At 30.8% G+C, this 15,581-nt stretch overlaps 1 pseudogene; it reads right to left on the reverse strand.

Moving 5' to 3' along the window:
- Positions 1-1,445: 1,445 nt before the first annotated feature.
- Positions 1,446-15,581, reverse strand: part of LOC149558828 (polyadenylate-binding protein 2-like) — a 100,243-nt pseudogene continuing 86,107 nt past the window's right edge.

A 15,581-nucleotide genomic window follows, 5' to 3' on the forward strand; every position in this document is an offset into this window, starting at 1 on the left:
ATTTAGTCACATATTTGGAACATATTTGATAGTGTATTTAGTAGCATTTTAATAGTATATTTGGTCACATATTTAGTAGCATATTCAATATCATATTTAGTCAAATATTTGGTAGTGTACTTGGTCATAATAAGACACAATGGAATTGAACCACCATCCTCCTACTTGTAAAGCAAGTACTCTTCCATCGAGCTAGCAACCTTAAAAGAATACATAATACATTATTATTTGTTTCATTTTATTCTCAATATAGCATCCAAAAGGTTATGGACTTGTATCTCTTGAAATGGGGGCAATAAGGAAACATCCAATCAAGATGATAATTTAAAGGCTCCTTTTATTTCAAAAAATAATTCCAATTTGTCAAACTTAAATCATCCAAAGGAAAAGGGAACTAGGGTAATGGATTTTAAATTTAAAAATGGTGTCCAACTTGTTACTAATAATGTAGAAGTGCATGTAGTGACTAGAAGAGTTCTTTAAGTGTGTCATCCAAAAATAGACACTCTATACTAGATAAAGTTTCATTTCCTTAACAACACTCTACACTAGCCATTGGTATGACACTCCACTAATAGATGAAAAGCCACTAGTCATAAACATATGAGCTAGAAAAATCATACATTGAACTCTTCATAATCTATATCATTCATGTATATATCAATACAAGAATGTTTACTTGTGCCAAGTTTTTGTAGTTAGCCACCTCTAACAATTTCCACAAACTTAGATGTTAACACTAATAATACAATGAGAATATTTACACCATAGTAAATAGTGCAATTGAATAATATTCTCAGTGCATGCAAATAACGATTTCTAAAAACTTAAATGTAACACTAAAATATAGTGAGACTCTTTATACAACACTAAATAATGTAAAGCAATGATGTTCTCAGTGCACCAGCTTCTTCTAAATTACTTGAGATCATTCACAAAATAAAGTACATGGCTCTATAAAGTATGCAACAACAAATAGTCTGGAGCTAGACAAGGATAAAAATCTCAAACTAAGTCATTTAATCCCAAAAGAGAGTTCTTGCAAAACATTATCCAAAAATTTGAGTTGATAAATGTTTACTAAAAAATATACAAATAAATCTCAATAAAACATCACATAAAAATAGAAATCACTAAGCTAGCTAGGTAATGATCTAGTAGTATAGCAAAGAAAATTTCCATGATGATGGTTTCAACATGTAATGGCCTTGCTTCAGAAGATGGTGAATCTACAATAGTGTAGGCTACACTAGTAAAGGTTGGATGGCCATGAGTTCTAACAAAGTTTGGTTTCATAGGTAAAGCTTATAAGTCTTTATAGTATTCTAAGTTTTCCATGTTGCATTCCCCACATGATTAGAAAATAAAGTAACATGAGTTATTAATAGTTTATTAAGTCTGAGAAACACAAATGCACCAAGTATGTGTTTTTGTTGTTATTGTTGTTATTGTTGTGGACCACCCCACCTTCCACCCATTCTTTGTCCATGTTAGCTTTGCCTTTATAATTGAAATGGTAGTATAACACTTTGGATCTATGTGATTCCAGGGAGAATTCTAGGTAGAAACTATTGTTGATAACCAAAACCTATAGGTTGCAAGGAATTACAAGAATCAGGGAATTTCTAGCCAAAGTAACTCCTTTTCAATAAAAATTAAAGTACTACCCATCCTATTTACAAACCTATGGAGGAATCAGGCCATTATGACCCTGACCATAGAATAGTTGTTGTGGGGTGAGCCTTGGATCACTAGGATGATATGGTTATAAACTAGTTGGTATTGAAGAGTAAATCCAATAGGAGCTCTCATCTAAGAAAAGTAATCCTAGCATGGCAACATATCAAGTATTTGCACTATTTACAAACACTTGAATCTTATGTGCATCTAGCAAATCAATATGGGCATCTTGGATTTTCTACCACGAGAACTCTACATACCTATAGTCTCCAACCTTCTCTCTAGTTTTTGTTGAGCCAACACAACATAAAGAGGAGACCTTCTAGCCATATTTCCACTCATCTCAGCAACCTACAATTAATGACAAATACATCACATTCAAAACCATGCCATGCTCCATTGGATAGAAAATAGGAAAATCTAGTTAGATACTATGAATTCAAACAAAAAATCTAACATGATAATAAATGACATCTTATAGGACGCATGGCTTCTTCTGGAGAAGAAAAAGCTAAAAACATCTCAGATCTCCTCCTCTAACCTTGGGGGTCCCTCATAACCTAAAAATAGTGGCATGATGTTAAGAAATTAAATACACAAATAAGCAGAATATTTTGCCATGAGAAGCTATAGGAGTTGAATTTAACCACAATGTAATCCACAAGAAAATAATAAAATGAGTGAAACCTTAATAACATCATAGTCATGAGAAGACATACCTTACAAGATGTTATGGTGCCAAATTTTAAAAATAGTTCTCATATCTTTTCATCATCAATGGATTCATCTAAATTTTTTAGATACAAATTAGCACCCAATTTTTTTTTCTATTTTTACCTTCCTCTCTTGTTCAAACTTGGTTTTAAATTTTGGCTCCCTTTCAACCTTTTCTTGTGCCCTTCCAACATACCATTCCTTATCATCATTAATAATTTTTCCATTTAAATTATCAACAACATTAGTTGCATCATCTACATTTTCAAAATTAACAAATCCAAAGCCTTGGGATTTTCCATCCACATCCCTCATAATGAATGTACTAGTGATCATTTTGCATGACTTCATATATAGTTGTGTTATATAATTTTTTCACAAAAAAAACATTGCTAAAATTAGAAGTACCCATGATCAATCTCTTTCTTTCCATCTCACAAACAAGCCAACATAGACCTTCTTTCCATTAAGAAAAAAGCCATTCAATTTTTCAATGGAACTCTATGCTACCTCTTCTTGTTCATACTAAACAAAACTATAGCCTTTGGACTGGCCGTTGTTATCTATAGCCACTTTGCAAGAAAGAATGGTCCAAAAGTAGAGAATGTATCATAGAATCCTCTATTATCTATACTTTTGTCAAGATTATGCAAATAAAGAACTTTACTATTAACACACAAATCTTCAACTATTGTGTCACAAAAAGAAAAATAAATATAAATTTTCAGTCTACGTTAAAACTTTTATGTAATACCACTATTAATCACAAATCTCTATTAACCACTTGTGTGAGGGTAATACCAGGTGCCACCATTGAGTGTGTATTTTTGTGTTGCACTAAGGTGTGCAAGTAAAGACCAACTTGGGAAAACATGTGCACTACACATTGTTAAAAATATTGCTAAAATCCTTTTCTACCTTGGATTATTTGGGAAAGCAACATAGGCTAATTTATATATCATGAATAATCATATTTAGAAGATAGCCAAGATCAAATTTAAAACCTAACTAATAAATTATTTAGTATCTCATAGTGACACATTCTATAATTAGGCAATAATAACCAACTATAGAAAATTCCTTTTCTAAGGAGAAATCTCTATTAACCTATATTATTCTGCAAAAACAAAATATAAAGGAAGAGCTATACTTGAATTTTCTGCAAATGGAATAAAATATCTATACAAACCCTTAGATCATCTAGAATTTTCCACTTGGAAAGTTTTGTAACCTTATTGTAATAATACACGTAAAGAAGATAACAATAATCTAAATATTTAGATATATGATAATAGTAAAGCTCAAGGAAAAACAAATTGTCCAAAAATTGAGAGCATTTTATGCAAAGATGAGATTACTAATTTCTTACTTCTAGGGTTGTGAATTCTTTCCAAATAGTGGATGCATTTGTATGCCATTACATAGTGAAGAACAATAACTAATCATTGTTAAAAGAACAAATGATATCAAACTAATTGAAAAATCCCAATTGCATCTCAATAAAGATACTAGATCATAATTTTTCTCTAATATGTCTTAGTTTCTAATTTGCATATATCCAAAATGTTTTAGAAATAAGACAAACAAAAACGAAGAAACCAAATGTCACTTGAGTATAATACAAAGAGAATATTGAGAAAAACTAGAACCAAGTGGCAAGAAATCCATAAATAAGCCCATCACTAAAGAATCAAACTCTTAATTAGGAAATCAACTTTAACAAATCACTTAACTCTTAGTAACAATATTTATAAATTATCTGCAATGATGTCTAGAGGTTACAAAGATAACTATAAAGATATCTTAATCCAAGAAATCTAGCCAAGTTGACATAGAAAAATGAGAAGAATAAGGAAAAACAAATGCTCAACATGATAAGGTAACTAGTAACCTACAACACTACTGACACTGATAAAAAAAATTATACTTATCAATAATCAATAATTTCTAATATAAATTTGGCAATAAAATCAATAAACAACATGATATTTTCTCATACCATTAAATAAAATTATATGGACATAGTTCACCCTCTCCTCTTCATTGGGAAGATTCATGAGAAGCATTATACGATCCACACCCTTGATTAGATCAAAGTCCTCATATGCTTCATCTCTTGAAAGAGTAACAGTCAAGCGAGCACCTACATCAATGTGAAAATGACTCTCAAAGTATTATATACTATTTGAAACTATTGTGAAAAAGAAGAATCATTAGCCCTAATATATGCCTTTACAATCATACCTTTTGGTAAAAGCTTGTGGGCACCAGCTGAGAGTTCCTACAAGTTTACAAGGACTATATCACGTGCCAAAGGTTTGGTAAGTTGTTTTGACAAAGGTACCAAAACTCCCATACTTATATTCACTAGTCTTTTAATTGACAACCTCTATACCCACAGAAGTGTTGAACATAAGTAAAGAATCCATAAATATATTTTTTCATTTAACTTTTCCAAATTTTAATGAAAAATAAAATTCGTTGAATCTAATAAGTTACAAAAACATGAAATCAAAAAAATTACTAAAATACAATCAATATGCATCTCTACCATTTTTTTACAAGAATCAAAAAGTTAAAAAAGTTTAAAGGATAAACCACTTCATTGTCATCTATAGGGGGAATCTTTCTTAATAGGATTGAGTCTACTATTGCAAGATCCTAGGAGACATAAAGTTATATATCAGTGTTAGAATATTATATTTTATAATAGTGATGACATTGTGACATAGCACATGGACATTGACTATTAGGGCCATACCATTTAAGGCATGCCAACAATGAGTTTTATTGAATGTGACTTGTACAAGAGCTCAGGAGTCTACAATAGAAGATAAATAGACAAAAAATATTATTTATCAAACAAAACATACTTTCATAACAAAGGGTCAAAGCTAAGAACTTCAAATTTCATGCACTAGGAAGTTAAGAATAATCAAATGAAATCTTACACCTCAACAAATATTTGGGGCCATAGAGACATTATAGCAACTATCATTGAATAGAATGAAAATTACATCCAAAATTTTACCTTCAACTGATCAAGAGTGACAAACATTAAAACTAAACCATCTCGATGTAGAAAACCCTTGTAATCCACCTCATCACCCTATACATGTGAATGAAATTCAATTAATGAGAAGCATGAAAATCATCTATAGAAAGAGATACATAAATAGACTGTCATTTTCTTTAAAAAGTATTGACATCAAGACTAGCTCACTTTTACAATTTGAGCCTCCTAGATCAAGTGTCAAGATTTTAAATGATTATAAAAAAGAATGATATAATTTAATGAATTAATTAAGAAGTTCAAACAAAACAAAAATGAATTCCTTTAGTCAATAGATTAGCTGAGTAGAAGTACAAAAAGAAATAATTAAACAAGATTTCCATTATGGAAAAATAAACACTCATATAATTTGAAATGGAGAATATCAATCAAATGGGAAAAGGGAAGTATACAGATTCTAGAAAAAACAAGCCTACAAGAATAAAGTATCCAATTGGTCTTCTTGACAGTTCCCTTGCTTTCTCTATTAATCTACAATTGGGAACATAACTAAAACAATCTAGAATGAAGAGAAACAAAAATTGAGTTTATGTATAGTAAAACACATAAAATAAATAAAAATATAAAATAAATTTATATTGTAGCAATTTATCACTTGAATTCATCCTAAAGAAATTTCTAAAATTAGTAATCTACTTTGAAACATTTGGAATCTACTATGATAAATCAACCAGATTTTATGTTAGTACAATGGTATCTAGAAGTTATGAGACAATATTTGTGATTTTTCATTAATGTTTTTACTTCTTAAAAGTTTACAATATTCTAGCCACACATGAACCATTGTGGTGTTTCTACCGAAGACTTGAGATGCAAAGATTAAGTGCCAACTTATCAATGAATATTTTGTAGTCTTGTGGATTGTACAATTATAACATACCTTATCTTATTTCCATGCACCATTTGCATCAAACACATCTAAAAAATATTACTGATATGCACTATCATCCTCAACAGATTCACTCTTAATCAATCCATTTAGCAGGGATGATAAAATAGGCTTTGCAACCTTGAACTGCTACTATATTCCATCCTATTAGCACACAAATAATTAGGATAACATGCTATTATATTTTTATCTAAGAAAAATCTATCTCAAAACGTTTTCTAATCTCACATTCAATATAATACTTACAAGCCAATCATTAAGGTCATTTGCACTAATCAATGGAAGGAGAACTTCCAAATTTAGCCTTCTCAATCCATCTTTGATTGCATATCTACATTTTGACTTAACCTAATTGATAATAGGAAATAACTACAACATTTTTTAGCAATACCTGACATCTAGGACCTTTTCATCTAGATAATGAGCCTATCTTCTAACTTTTTAAGAGACCTTTACATCTAGATCATGAGCCTATCCCATAACTTTGTAAGTTGCATCATTAACTTATCAATATGGCATTAACAACTTATGCAGTCCTTAGTTTTACAACCATAACCATAAGAAGGACCCAAAAACCATAAAAACTACCCATCACCAAAAAGAAACAAGCAACCAAAAAAATGGATGACTAGAAAAAAACTAAAATACTAGTTAGCAACATAATAGAGAAACAAAGATAGTAATGAGATGCCTAAGCTACCAATGCCACTGATAAAGCTAGGAGAAGTGACCACTTGGGGGGGAACATTATCATAGCATTTGCCCCTTTTGATGTTAGGTTGCCATAGTGGGAAAGATGAGGAAAATTCAGATGGATGTCTCTTTCTAGCATTGGACTAAGTAGAGCACAATATCATCTTCTAGAAAGGTGAACACACTTGTAGCCTTGAGTAGGTAACCAAAAGGTGCTTTTACCCAAAATGCATATAGAAAGACTACAAATCTAGCAACTAAAGATCAATGTCCAACACATTGTTAAGCACAAAAATGCCCTCCATTGTATCATGCTCTTGTAGCACAGCTAGAGCCAAGGAAGGGCACATTACCACTAGAATAGAAATGAAAGCCTCAGAAACACCTAAAACATTTTTGTACTTGGCCATCAAAAAACAATTGCATCTAAGCTTGCATAAATTCCACAATATTAAGTACAAAGATACATTTAATAAATTAAGATATCCAAGTGCCTAACAATCAAAGACCACCTTTTAAATGACTGTCTAACACGACCCCATTGATGAAGGATCCCAAGGTTTTTGAAGAGGCCATCAAGAACAGAAAATTAGACATCACCTTCAGACATGCAACCAAGAGGCACAAAGATGATAGCTAGCCATAAAGAAAAAACCATTCACCAATTCACCTTTTACCAAATCCACTAACATGAAAAAAATGATGCATAAGCCAAATCTTCCACACTTGAGAGTAATTTTAAACTATAATGACCAAAATGGGAAGCAAGCCAAAAATAGACAATGAAAGGGTAAAGTCACAATATCCAGATTACATTTCTAGTTTTTTCACTTTGATGTTCACTCCTAGATATGTTTACATCAAATTTAGCTTGTTTCCTCAAACTAAATCCAATCTCTAGTGAGATGAGTAGGCGAGTAGTCATAATATTTTGTCATGAATCCACTTATTAAAGATGGAGTCCTCATTGCTCAACCATAATAACACACCCAAGTACTTGTGTCAAAACACTAGCCCCCCCTAAGTGCTAGTATCCAAAGTCAAATGTCAAATGTAGCTCCACAAATAAAAACCCTAAATCCTTGACCTGGTAAGTTTCTTCTGAGTTATCAAATTCTCTTTCCCTAGCCCTGGACATGGATGCATTTGAAGGTGGAGGTGGAGGTGGAGGTAGAGGCACCCTAGAGGTTCCCAAGAAGTGCATCATTGGGTTATGGATGCCCTGTGGATTTTCTTCCTAGGCACATCCAGGGGCATCCAAGCATGTCCAAGGGCACATTAAAAAGTAAAACATCAAACTGACATTACTTACATTATTTTCTATCATCATTGGGAGGTTTTCTTGATATTAATTAGAGGATTTTTCTAGTACTCAAATATGTCTGAACTTTCTATATTCTTTCAATTACTAGCTTCAACTATCATTGCATCTAAATACTACTTTTTTATCATTGATTTCCTAATGATGTGGATCACCCATTATTCTCCAAGCCTCTCAAGTTCTCAAAAGGGAAGTTTGACCTTCCAATGCTTGAGATATTATATTTGAATGCTACCTCAAGTGTAAGACATTTCATAAAATATTTGGTGAGAACAAGAAAATACTACCATCTCCTACTAGATCATTCATTGTCTAGGTGTTGTTATACTAGTGTGTACCTAGTCCATGTGTATCCCTTCAATCGTATTCACTACTAATAATTTCCTATTTCTTTCCCCCATATATGGTGTTGACTATGTTCACTTGACTATACTGCAAGGTGTTGTTTGATTGGTTACTTCTACTTTATCTTTCATATTCATTGAATCACTTTTGCTTGCTTGGTCAATATCATTTTCTAAATGGATGATATCCAAAATACTTGGTGCATATAATTCTTGAAGTTTTTACAGTTACCTTTGCATATTATACACACACACACACATGTATCTATATATATACATACATGCATATATATATATATATATATACATATACATATATACACATATACATACATACATATACATACATACATATATATATACATACATATATATACATACATATATATATACATACATATATATAGATACATACATACATATACATACACACACACACACACACACACACACACACACACACACACACACACACACACACACACACACACACACACACACACACACACACATATATATATATATATATTATACATACATATATATATATCACAAGTACATTGAATCACTTTTGCTTGCTTGGTCAATATCATTTTCTAAATGGATGATATCCAAAATACTTGGTGCATATAATTCTTGAAGTTTTTACAGTTACCTTTGCATATTATACACACACACACACATGTATATATATATATATATATATATATATATATATATATATATATATATATATATATATATATATATATATATATATATATATATATATATATATATATATATATATATATATATATATATATATATATATATACATATACATATACATATACATATACATATATACATATATACATACATACATATATATACATACATATATAGATATATACATACATACATACATATATATACATACATACATACATATATATATATATATATATATATATATATATATATATATATATATATATATATATATATATATATATATATATATACATACATATATATAGATACATACATACATATATATAGATACATACATACATATATATAGATACATACATACATATATATAGATACACACACACACACACACACACACACACACACACACACACACACACACACACACACACACATTCCCACATTTGCATTTGCATCTGCATCTACACCCACAAAAATCATCTTTCATTATGATCTAATGAATTTCCATATCATGTTCTGAAGCTCCCATTTCAGCACAGGCAAGGAGGATGCTGAAAGAAGTTAAGGAATTCAGGTTTAGACCTACCAGGTGCATTTTCTTGAAAGTTTCTAAACCTTTTTCCAAAAATCCTATTTTGTACAAACCCTACAATTATTTCATTGCATATGTTAGCATCTCTTTGAGGCATTCTTTTAAATTGTGCATGTGCCTTGTCTACGGTTCCACATTTTTCTTACGTGTCTATGAGATAATTTCTCACTATACTATTTGAGAAATATACCCCTTGTCTTATAATTTTGTGGATGTCCATACCCTTTAACAAAGCTCCCACTTTTTCTGTTTATCCTAAAAAACTACAATCTAAGGCACTACATTTATTTGACAATTTTTTTCAAACAGCCCTACCATGTGAGTGGAAGGCAAAAGATGTAAGATTTTTGCTCAAATCAAAACAATGTATCTATTTTCCTGTATTTTGTGTTGTTCTACCTAATTGTATGGATGTGTATGGACAAATCTCTTGAAGAGGGTCACCATTTTGGATTCCCCTATGAACTAGCTTCCTTTTGCACTTGGTATCATGTCTTGATTTAGTAATAACTTATATTATTTGTTAACATCCCCACTTCCTTTGCAGTTATGAGATAACTTGACATTATCAAAGAACAAGGAAATGACAAATCAACTATATAAGAAAATCCCATTAAATAAAAATTCTCATCTTTTGCATGAGAAGTAATTGATCAAGAGTTTAATGACATTAGACATTTATTATAATCCAATGAAAATAGGGAGATTAGATTATGCACTAGGTCTTGCATCACTTTGAATAAAAAATATAGTTAAGTCATTATATATCATAGTGGGTATAATTGTTTAGTACTTTCGAACTCAAAAAGTACTTTAGTTGCAAATCACCCCTTGTGTGTCCAAGCATTAATCATATAATCATGCAATTTAAACAACTAAGCATTGTCAAAGCATTTATTTTCATACACAAGGAAGATTTCATGATAGCTAGGGCATCAGAGTCTTGCAATTAGCCACTTAAACAAAAGAAAAAATGAAAAGTAATGTGGCCTAGGTCCAAAGGGTTCTCAAACATGAATAAATCTCTAAATTTGAAATGATGTCAGTCAATGGCAACCTCAATTTGAGATAAGTTAATTGAAAAAAATAAGTTTGAACAATAATTTTAGTTTCCTCATGGATTCACGTCTAGAGAAAGATTTTTGGGTATCAATATTTTTTAGTTTTTTATTAAGTTGTGAAATTTTCCAAGTTGAATATTCATTATATTTAGTGTCTACCATACAAATTAAGTTGAAGTATTCACTATACATAGCTTTGTATCTAAAAAACCAATCCAAATTATTTATAGGCTTTGGAAAAATGGAAAACTAATTTAGTGCAATAGAGGATTACAAAAACCTAAAGAGCTTAAAATGACCTATGAACAAAGGGAATATGATAAGCATCACTACATATAAGCTACATGCTCAAGCGAGAAATCTTAATTGGTGTACAAAAATAATAAACATTCACTACAATATACTCCCCATAAAGTATCTATAATTAATTCTAGTTAATAATACTATGTACATAAAAAGGAAATAAACCATTCATCTATAACTAATTACATTCTTAGTATGGTACCATGGAAAGCCTCTATATCTACTATCAATTTACCTAGTTTTTCAAAGAGTACTAAAACCACTTGCAAAGCCAAATCCTAAGATGTGTTGTATTGATATCTAAGAAAACTCTCTGCAGTTATGCATATACTCTCAATTGGAGTTGGTCTTGACTTGCGCATGATAATCTGCACCTTGATTTCACTTACCCCTTGACTGATCATACTATCATCTATATACATATAGTTTTGAGTAAGAGATCACAAAGCCTCTGAAGTAGCAAATATTGCTTCTTCATGTTGAAATTCTACTACCTCTACCAAATAGTAATAGATTCAAATTATTATCCATGGTCAAAATAATATTTTTCAAAAAAACTCAATAAACCATCTTTCTCTAAAAGATTTTTTCGACATTATCAATAGCAATGGAAAAGCTTGGTTATTTGTGATGTTCAATTTGAAAATGTTTTAGGTTCTGCAAAATCTCAAAAATCACAATTGGTGCTATAAATATTTGTTAGCCACAATCAAATGGCTCCACCTATGACATGTATATTCACAAGATTTGACATACATGCTTTATGCATATTAAAAAAGAACTGTGGGCCAACCAAAATCATTAAGGGAAATTAACAAAGTGAAATCATAATTTTTGATATGAAGTCAACTTCTTGGTAAAACAATTTGAGACAAGTGAACCTACCGAAATTATAAAGGGGGATAGAATTTGTGAAAGTGCAATTTATTCCACCAAGTTAACTTCCTAGTAAATGACTTGAGACAAGATTTTTTGTTTTTCATTGAAAAAAGAACTAGAACAAAGCATAAAAAAACAAAAGCATGATATATAGAATAAGGTACACTATGGTGAAGACTCAATATGGCAATGTCTATTGTAAATTTGAGAATTTTTAATTTTTACTATCTTTTAAATAGCACTATAGCTTTCATTCATCCTAGAACATCTGATGTTATGATTTAATCATATTCAACTTTATTTATCTTTTCATGAGAAACATTAGACATATGATTAAACAAAAACAACAATTATAATTCAAAAGATATGATCATGTTCTATAGTAGGCCTAACTAGAAAAAATGACCTACAGGTGAATGTAAGACATGAGGAAGTTTAACTCTACAAAAATTCTTATCAACATCATAAATATTTTTCATTCCATGGTCTAGTAAATGTACTACAAACATTATTTCATCAGCTAATTTCTCATCAAAAAAAAAAAAAAACATGAAGCAAGCCAACCCAATAAATCTACAAGTCCCATGGCAAGAACATCAACACTTGGATGGATACATAGATCATATAGTACATTCATGATATGACTTGTAAGAAATTATTCTAATGGATGCCCATAACCTGTTACAAAGCTCCCATTTTGGCATAGGCTATAATGAAACTAGTGAAGGTTGTAGAGTCTTTCTTTACATTGGCCAACTCTATTTTTTGATTTCTTCTAATGCCTTCTAAACAAACCCATTTCGTGCATATCCCATAATCAAGTCATTCCATGAGGTCAAATATCTTTCGTGGATTTTGTAAAATAGTTCCCGTACATTGTCTATGCTTCCACATTTGGCATATTGTCTATTTTTCAAATCTCTTTCAGGCATTCTGTAAGATCCACTATTAATTAAGCTTTGATGGTTTTTTGTACCTTATTCCAAAGCTCTTATTTTAGCACATGCAATGAGAATGCATGAAAATTTTAAGGTGTCTTCTTTACACTAGCCAATTGAATGTTCTTAAAAGTTTACAAGTTTTCTAGAAAAGATGAAGTGATCAAGTTGAATCCATGTTTCAAAGATCACATTTTGGCAAGGGCTAGGAGTTTTCTAGAAAATATGACTGATCATGTTGAATCCCTCTTCATTTCATATAGAAAAAAGTGTGACTAATTTGTGAAGAAACCCATGACTTTTGTATGCTACAAATCCTATTTCTATAATCCTCCCATTGCACAAAGATAAGTAATCAATCTAAATTGGTGAATACCATGCAGAATAGAAGTTTTATTTCAACCAATGAAAGAATGGAAAGGAATACTCATGTAGATCAATATTGTGGACTTGTCATGGAAACCCTACCCATGAACATAAGTGGTGATTCCATAATGAGATATTTTACTCACTTGTGTCACATATATATGATACTTAACCATTATTAGTTCAACTTCAAAATTGCCAAACACATATATACAAATTGAAATAACTAATCGGTGAAGTACTCAAGTTCAAGATTTTAGTATATTTTGAATTACAAAATCAACACCTAATTCATGATTCAATATTGATCAATCAAGATTCAAGACTCAAGATTAACTGGATGTTGATCTGGTTGCCCGCATATTCTCTGTGGATGCACTTATGAAGTAGTATATAGGCCTATGGATTGTCATGAAGGTGGTCAAACGAACCTCCAAAAAAGGTATTACAAAGTAATTTGAGCATTGTGAGTGATGTAAAAGAGAGTTGGGAATATATTCAAGTCTTTGGGGAATACTAGGAAGAGTGTTTAATGTCTGTAGATAGAGACAAAACTATCACTATTTAATAGTAAATGCTAAAAAAAATAAGTAATTTTTTTGGTTGAGAGAACTATAGATGATAGGTTGAGATAAGTTTGGGAAAAGCTAGTAATGGTGAGGATATTATAATCCTAAGAACTAAGGTTTGAGTAAGGAAAAAGTCCTCTTTGAAATGATTGGTAAAAAGGGTTAGTAAAAACTAACAAGTTATGTGGTACAATTATATGAATAGTGTTGTTAAGCACGGTGAGAGCCTTTAGAGATGAGCAAGTTATGTTAGATGAGATCAAAAAATTCCAAAAGTGAATAAGGATCTTGGGTTATGTTAAGCAAGCTAGAATGATATTATATGATATGAGATGAAGATGTATATCTATTAAAGGGAGATGAGGATGGGCTATGGTGGCAATAAGTCAATTAGTTGCAATCAATTTTGGAACATGATTAGTGTTTGATTTGATCAAAAGGGTTGATGTTGAAGAATGAATCAATCAATAAGGATGCTTTATAGTAAATATATTATAATTAGAATTTAGTAAGTATAGTTGTGAACAAAAATAATGAAGGTTGATGAAAGGATGGAAGAGAACAATTATAAGGTGGGCGATCTATCAAATGTGTTTAGATTTGTGAAGTTTAGACCAAAGATTTATCTATGATCAGAGTTGATCAAGGAGGAAAATTTAACCATTAATGGGTCTTGGGAAGGGTGAGGTCTAGAAGAGTCCTTGTATAACCAAGTTAGATTAATTGGAAAAGTGTCATGATAATAGTCAAAGGAAGAGCAAGAAAATCAAATTGTGTGTGAGTAGTGAATGTGTTCACAAACTTGAGTGTGATTAGAATAGTCAGAGACTTGATAGGGATAGTATGATGGAAAAAATAACAAGACAAGATCACCTAGCTAAATAGCCATTATATCCTAAAACTATACAAATTTTGGAGCACATTATTTGAGTGTTGTCTTCTTGAGAAATATGCTATGTTTTCCTTTCACAATGCCTAGACAAGGCCTCTATGACCTAGCAGCAAGGTCTTGCAACAGTGGGAAACTAAATGTTTTCCTAGTGTTAGGGTTGTCTCAAGCATTCATTTCATTCTTCCAAAGACTTGTATTACACACTCTATAATTATTGAGACCCAAAATCCCTAGGCATTATACCATTGAGTTTCTAGAAATAAGATATCATTGTTCATGGACAAATGAGAGATGTGCACAAACTATCATAGAATCATGTTGCTTATATTTATTTCTTAAAGAGAAATAAAGAAATAGTGTTTCTAATTGTCGATACAAAGAAATGATAAGCACTATGGTGGAAAATAGAGATTCTTATACTATGATGAGAATAGATTGCTATAATATAGAACAAACCTTATGTATCATTAAGAAAATGATGAATGCAATGATTACAAGAAAATTAGAAAAAGACACAAGGAGAAAACACAAAAAAAAACTATTCTTTTTT

Source organism: Cupressus sempervirens, chromosome 5, assembly GCF_028749045.1.
Source record: "Cupressus sempervirens isolate cs-2001-9-10 chromosome 5, ASM2874904v1, whole genome shotgun sequence".
Classification (NCBI taxonomy): domain Eukaryota; kingdom Viridiplantae; phylum Streptophyta; class Pinopsida; order Cupressales; family Cupressaceae; genus Cupressus; species Cupressus sempervirens.